At 48.9% G+C, this 7,720-nt stretch overlaps 1 long non-coding RNA gene across 1 annotated transcript; it reads right to left on the reverse strand.

Moving 5' to 3' along the window:
• Nucleotides 1-1,746: 1,746 nt before the first annotated feature.
• On the reverse strand, nucleotides 1,747-2,633 carry LOC147331846 (uncharacterized). The gene is made up of 3 exons (XR_015128727.1): nucleotides 2,527-2,633; nucleotides 2,292-2,422; nucleotides 1,747-2,160 (listed from the first exon to the last, which is right to left on the reverse strand). It is a non-coding gene; the product is annotated as an uncharacterized LOC147331846 (long non-coding RNA).
• Between the last annotated feature and the right edge of the window lie 5,087 nt (nucleotides 2,634-7,720).

The raw sequence follows: 7,720 nt of genomic DNA on the forward strand, positions 1-7,720 counted from the left end.
CTCACTCAGGATGAATCTAAACTCGCTTTGTGAAACTGAAAACCCAGAGTTTTCGTTAACTCAGGGTATACTTAGTCAGAGTTTGCACTAAACCGGCTTCCTGAAATAGGGCCCAGAACATCAGAAAACAATCCATAATGCAAAAATAAACCAAAACATAATAAACTCAAAATACTGGGTCCAACGGACCCAGAACCGCGACAGTAAGGTTGTATAGTGCAAATGTTGGCATTTGGGGGGGGTTACCCTTATCAGTGCAGAGGCTGCGGCACTTGTAAACAATCATCCAGTTATTACTATTATTATCATAAACTGTTAGATCTGTTACTACTCCTTCAATGAGAGGTCTGGACCTTGACCAGGCGTTACCACTGCAGTTCTTTCATTCTTTTCTTTGTCAACCATTCTACTGTAGGTATGATGGTGTGCTTGAGAAGTAAACAGTGCAGTCAATATATTTGGTACAACTGCGGTAACAGTTTTATTAATAATAGAAATTTTTTTTAATGCAAGTAATAAAAACATCCATTAGTTCTAGTAAAAATAGAGCTGGCAGACCTCAGTCTAAGGACAATAAAGATGGTGTCAAACTTTGGAAATCACCAACCATCTTACTCAGACTAATATTGTCGATTTGAACACTGCCACCTCAAGCTTCCCTTTCAACTTCTCGGGGTTGTTATTTATCTTTTCAGATCCTTCCAGCAAATGTCTTCTATTATTAATACTGGCACCTAATTACATCATCTAATTAAATTCTGTAATTACACACAGATCTATTTATGTGTATCAGTATTTCTGTATGAGTGCATGGGTACGTGTATATATAGATGACACTATGCATGAATATACATATATTAGTATAGGTATGTGAGCAAAATTGCATCCACGTTTGCATCTGTGTAGATGAACATATCAGGCTCATCACAGTTGAGATTTCAATTCTATTTTTCTCCCATCCAGGACAAGCTGTTTATAGCTTTTCCTGTTACCCTTGTATGTCCTCGTCTTGTGCTACTGTTGTTAAAAAAAAACAAAAAAAAAAACAAAGTAAGCTAAATATACTATGGGAGCAGTAATTAGGCCTTGGTTACAATATAAAGTGTAACCAAAATCAATTACGTAGTATTATTATAACCATAAAACTATCACATTTTCTGTGGTCGGCAATTATCAGAAGCCCAATTCCACACACCTGCAAGTCTGTGATTCCTGAGAAAGTGCTTGGACATTAGTCCAGCTCCAACTTATGTTCAAAAAAAAAAACGTGTAGAATCCTTTAACACACTCACTTTACTGCAGCAAGTGTGAAAGCATTTAGGTTGGACAAAACCCAGAGTATAGCTACCAACGGTACATTTACTACACTTCACACATCTGTCTAGAATGTGCCTCCATTGTTGAACAAGAGGAAGTGGCCTACTGTGCATGTACAATTTTATTTACATTGCAAACATCTCATGTGTCCAAAGACAGCAAAGTCATGTCCAAAATCATATGAAGCTGAACAGACTTCAGATCGGAACGAAATGAAAGGAACTTGTGTGGGTCAGTCTTTCTCTGCAATCACCTGCAGTGAAGTGACAATGAAATTAAAGAATTTGGAGCTTTTTGTCACTGCTGTTTATTGCACTGCATGTTTTAATGCAGTTAGTACTAAACTGAAATTAGAGACCACACAAATCCACTGTTGGCTTAATACAATTTTATAAAGAACAAAGCTAATTTCACAAAGTATCTCAGAGATTTCGTTTTTGACAAATCATTGTAATAAAAGACATGAACAGATCCACAGGAAACAATTTAAAAGTATCCATAACTCATTGAGCACACTGTCAAAGGCTGACGAGGTGCATGCAAGCTACCTGGATTTCATCCGAATAATTTCAAATTTTACTTTTTAAACAAATGGAGACCATAAGTACAAATGCTATAGAGTAAAGCAACATTTCTCAGAGTGTCTCAGGTGTTGCCCAGTAACCTACACAGAAGTGTTCACTGTGGCTCCAGCACTTATTCAACAGAATAAGTAACAAGGTATTAGTCTTCAGGCTGAAGGTCAAACAGATGTTTAAAAAATTTTTTTTGCTGTCCTTCTGCAATCCACTCTCTTCATCCACTCACTGCATTAGGCCCGTTGTCTTCTCCTGGGTCAAATCACTGAAATGGAACAAATTTGATCAGCCTTTGTAAACATTTCATCTCAAAAAGAAAATCTCAGGTTTTCTGTTCCTGAGACTTGTGTGTGCGCAGCTTTGATTAATGTGTAATCAGAATGAGTGACCATTTACCTGATCATCCTCGCCACCTCCTTCTTCATCATAGTAATAGACGTTGTCTCTGACACCATCATCCAGCAGGAGTGGCTCCTTTTTCTCCCTTTTCCTCTGTTTTGTAACCAGCAGCACTAGCAGCAACAGCGCTGAACACCGAGCACAACGTTTAGCACACAGTAACCAACCAAATCCTACTTAGCCGGGAAAGGAAAGAGATGCACCGTCCTGAGACTACAGATGTGTGACTCACCGAGCAGCAGGATGGCTCCAAGTATTCCAAGGATAAGGGGCAGGTTGCTGGGAGCTGCACCATAGCGTCCTGGACCTACCATTATCATAGGCACCAATGGTTGCTGTCATGGCTAGACGGTCTTCACTGATCGTCTTGCCAATTTGTTGTGGTGTTTGTGTGTACTATGTCGTGTTCTCCTCTCCATCCTGGGCATGTGTTTTTCTGCTGGAACATGTACTTCCGGAAGCCGTGGCACGGAACGGCAGTTGACCGGAGGGGAGTGTACTCAGCTAGAATCATCGCACCTGTGCAGAATTACCTTGCCAGCGTAGACCTATTTAACGGGGCGATTGAGTCACAACCAACGCTGGAACGTTGAACTAAACCGGGTAGCGTAGTCATGATTAGCATACCCGGTTTGTGAAGGAGAGGACGTTTCGTTATTGAGCGTGTGTTTTTTCTCATCTGCCTCCAGGGTTCAAGGATTGGAGGAGGAGCCGGCACCAGGAGTTGTTGTGGATTATTACTGCACTGTCACTGTGAGGAGAGGTCGCCGTATCACTGCACTGCCCTTTTTTGGATTATGGACTTGAACTGTTAACTCCCTTTTTTCACTGTAAATAAATCCACTGTCATTCTGCAAGGAGTCTCGCACCTGAGTCCTTTAATCCAATTCACCATGACAGAACGTTCCAGCCAAGTGGACTCAGCGGACTCGGCACCTTGGCGGCGCGAGCTGTCGCTCCAGGCGGCGCTACTAGAACGCCATGAGAACATGTTACAACATTTCTCCAAGGAGCAATCAGCGCTAATCCAGGTTGTGACAGAGCTAAAAGGTATGTTGCTATCTCCACCTGGAGCTGCTGGGGGGCCTTTACCAGTGCCACCTCCGATCAACGTCGCTGCTGCTTGCCCACTGCCCCCCTCCCCTCCTCCGCCACGGCGTGAACATTTGTTGCCAGTCCCAGAAAAATTTTCCGGAGATTTGGACAAGAGTCGGGGTTTTTTAATGCAGTGTGCCCTCACGTTTAGGCAGCAGCCTCAGGCTTACGCCACTGATTGTTCTAAAATCACCCTGATGGTGGAGCTGTTGACAGGTCGAGCCTTGCAGTGGGCACAAGCGGTCCTAAACTCCCAGCCTCAGATTTCCTACACTGATTTTTTGAGCAAATTTCGAAGTGTTTTTGATAAAGGAACTAACCCTGACAGTGCGGCACATAGGATGTTTGTTTTGAAACAGGGCCGGAGGAGTGTCGCTGACTTTTCGGTGGATTTTTGGATTCTTGCTGAGGAGACTGGTTGGGAGGAGATGGCGCTCCGGGGAGCTTTCTTGAACAGTCTGAACGAGGGACTGAAGCGTGAGTTGGCTTCCAAAGAATTGCCTAAAACCTTGAGTGCGTTGATTAATTTATGTATTAAGTTGGACGATCACCTTCGGGAGTTCAGCAAGCGGACACCGGGAGGCGCTGGGTGGCGGACTGGATTACCGGCCCTGGAGTGGAAGGGGACGGACCCGCGGTCAGCAGAAGAGGAGGAGCAGCCGATGCAGTTAGGCGGAGCACGGTTGAGCTCCACAGATTGGAGGAAGAGACGCCAGACGGGTGAGTGTTTTGCATGTGGAAAGAAGGGACATTTTGCTGACGCATGCCCCTCTCGGGGAAACGACCAGGCCCGTCAGTAGCTGTGGGAGTACTGACGGGTGCGACCATGAACGTTGCTCCCCATCTGAGTTGTCCTGCTAAGTTGGTTTTTCAATCTCACACTCACCAGTGCCGTGCATTAGTGGACTCTGGAGCTGAACAAAATTTTTTGGATGAATCGCTCGCTAGGCAGTTGGGCTTCCCCGCGGTTCCTCTCCGGGAGCCTCTTCAGGTTTCAGCTCTTAACGGCAGCCCGTTAGCGGCAATAACCCATCGCACTGTCGATCTGACTTTAGTTCTTTCTGGTAACCATGTTGAGAGAGTTTCCCTGTTTCTGTTTAAAGCCCCCGGCACCCCTTTGGTCTTGGGGTTCCCATGGCTCAAACAGCACAATCCGCAGATCGACTGGGCTCAGGGACGCGTGACAGGCTGGAGCGAGTGGTGCCATGAACATTGTTTACGTGCAGCGGTGCCCAGTTTAGTGCCCCTAAATCCGGCGGCTCAGGTGAAGGCACCCGATCTCTCAGCCGTCCCTCCAGAGTACCACGACCTGGCTCAAGTATTCAGCAAAGACCTAGCAGTGTCTCTCCCGCCTCATCGCCCTTATGATTGCGGGATAGATCTGCACCCTGGCGCCCCATTACCCACCAGCCGGCTTTACAGCATCTCAAGGCCTGAACGTGAGACGATGGAGCGCTACATTACAGACTCTCTCGCTGCCGGCTTAATTCGCCCATCTACATCCCCTTTGGGGGCTGGATTCTTCTTTGTACAGAAGAAGGACGGGTCTCTCCGCCCCTGTATTGATTTTCGGGGCCTGAACAAGATCACCGTCAAGAACAGATATCCCCTCCCTCTTCTTGTCTCAGCGTTTGAACTACTCCAAGGGGCGACTATCTTCTCCAAACTCGATCTCCGTAATGCATACCACCTGGTTCGTGTTCGTGAGGGGGATGAATGGAAGACTGCGTTTAACACCCATTTGGGGCACTTCGAATATCTGGTCATGCCATTCGGACTCACCAACGCCCCCGCTGTCTTCCAAGCAATGGTTAATGATGTGCTGCGTGACTTTATTAATCATTTTGTGTTTGTCTATTTAGACGACATTCTCATCTTCTCTAAGACTCGAGCCGAACATGTGAAACAGGTGCGACTGGTGCTGCAGCGTCTGCTGGAAAATCGACTGTTCGTCAAGGGTGAGAAATGCCAGTTTCATGTTCAGTCTGTGCCGTTTTTGGGGTTTATTGTGGAGGAGGGGCAGCTACGAGCCGATCCTGCTAAGGTGAAGGCAGTGGTGGAGTGGCCCGAACCCAAGACGCGTCGAGAACTGCAAAGGTTTATTGGGTTCGCCAACTTTTACAGGAGGTTCATCAGGAACTTTAGCCAGGTGGTTTCTCCCCTCACACAACTCACTTCTCCCAAACTGCCCTTTCTATGGTCTAGTTCCGCGCAGCAGGCATTTGCTCGTTTGAAACAACTGTTTTCCTCTGCTCCCATTTTGATCCAGGCTGACCTCACCCGACCATTTGTGGTGGAAGTGGACGCATCGGATTCGGGGGTAGGGGCCGTTCTCTCCCAGCGGGTGGGTGGCAAGCTGCATCCATGTGCCTACTTCTCTCGACGGCTGACCCAAGCGGAACAGAATTACGACGTGGGCGATCGGGAGCTCCTCGCCATTAAGCTGGCCCTGGAGGAATGGAGGCACTGGTTGGAGGGAAGTGAACACCCCGTTGTGGTTTGGACGGACCATAAGAACTTGGCGTATATCCAGGCAGCTAAGCGTCTTAACGCACGTCAAGCCAGGTGGGCCTTGTTCTTTACACGTTTCAATATCACTATAACCTACAGACCAGGATCACGCAACACGAAACCCGACGCTCTCTCACGCCAATTTGCACCACACACGGATGACGGAGAGAAGCAGAGACCCATTCTGCCCGCCACTTGCATCGTGGGAGCTATCACATGGGAGATCGAGAGGATGGTTAAAGAGGCCCAGCAACAGGAGCCGGACCCAGGGACGGGCCCTGACGGACGACTGTTCGTTCCCACAACGGTCCGGGGCAAGGTTATACACTGGGCCCATACAGCAAAGTTCTCCTGCCACCCTGGTAAGAACCGCACCGTGAGTTTCCTGCGACGTTTGTTTTGGTGGCCCTCTCTTCTCAGGGATGTTCGGGACTACGTTGCGGCCTGCCCTACCTGCGCTCGCAATAAGACCCCCAGTGCCCCCCAGGCCGGTCTCTTGCACCCTCTGCCAGTCCCCAAGCGCCCCTGGTCGCATGTTGCTTTGGATTTTGTCACTGGTCTACCGTCGTCATCAGGTAACACGACCATACTAACTGTTGTAGATCGTTTTTCCAAGGCGGCGCACTTTGTGGCGTTGCCCAAACTCCCGACTGCCTTAGAGACGGCTCGGCTTCTTACCGAGCATGTTTTTCGGTTACATGGGATTCCACAAGACATTGTTTCTGATCGGGGCCCCCAGTTTACTTCCCGGGTCTGGAGGGCGTTTTGTTCAGGACTAGGGGCCCGTGTGAGTTTGTCTTCAGGTTTTCATCCTCAGACGAACGGTCAGGCGGAGAGGGCGAATCAGGAGTTGGAAACCATGTTACGCTGTGTGGTTTCCTCGAACCAATCCACCTGGAGTGACCAGTTGGCTTGGATTGAGTACGCCCACAATTCCAGCACGTCGGCAGCCACTGGTGTGTCTCCGTTTGAAGCGTCGCTGGGGTACCAGCCACCATTACTTGCCATCACTGAAGGTGAGCTGGCCGTTCCCTCTGTTCAGCATCATATGAGACGCTGCAGGCGGGCGTGGCGCGCCACCAAGGCGGCTCTGTTAAGGACGACGGCACAGAATAAGAGGTTGGCCGATCGTCGCCGCACTCCGGCCCCTGCCTATCGTGTTGGACAGCAGGTGTGGCTCTCTTCCAGGTATATTCCCTTACGAACTGAATCCAAGAAGTTGGCCCCGCGTTTTATTGGGCCCTTTTCGATCCAAGCTGTGTTGAATCCGGTGTCTGTTCGTTTGGCCCTTCCTCGCAACATGAGGATTCATAATGTGTTTCGTGTTTCCCAGGTGAAACCGGTCCGGACCAGCCCTTTGTGCCCGCCTTCCAGGCCCCCGCCGCCCGCCCGGGTTGTTGCCGGCGCTCCTGCTTATGCCATCACGCGGATTATGGATGCCAGGCGTCGCGGTAGGGGCTTCCAGTTTTTGGTTGATTGGGAGGGGTATGGTCCGGAAGAGCGTGCTTGGGTGCCGCGGTCTGCGATTCTGGATGGTGCTATGGTGAAGGAATTCCGCCGCCGGCACCCTGACAAATTTGGTCGGTCGCCGGGAGGCTCCCGTTAATGGGGGGGTACTGTCATGGCTAGACGGTCTTCACTGATCGTCTTGCCAATTTGTTGTGGTGTTTGTGTGTACTATGTCGTGTTCTCCTCTCCATCCTGGGCATGTGTTTTTCTGCTGGAACATGTACTTCCGGAAGCCGTGGCACGGAACGGCAGTTGACCGGAGGGGAGTGTACTCAGCTAGAATCATCGCACCTGTGCAGAATTACCTTGCC

The sequence above is a fragment of the Aulonocara sp. 'chitande type north' Nkhata Bay genome, linkage group LG4, assembly GCF_057382095.1.
Source record: "Aulonocara sp. 'chitande type north' Nkhata Bay isolate Kocher_YH1m ecotype deep benthic linkage group LG4, A_spYH_male_GT1.1, whole genome shotgun sequence".
NCBI classification, from domain to species: domain Eukaryota; kingdom Metazoa; phylum Chordata; class Actinopteri; order Cichliformes; family Cichlidae; genus Aulonocara; species Aulonocara sp. 'chitande type north' Nkhata Bay.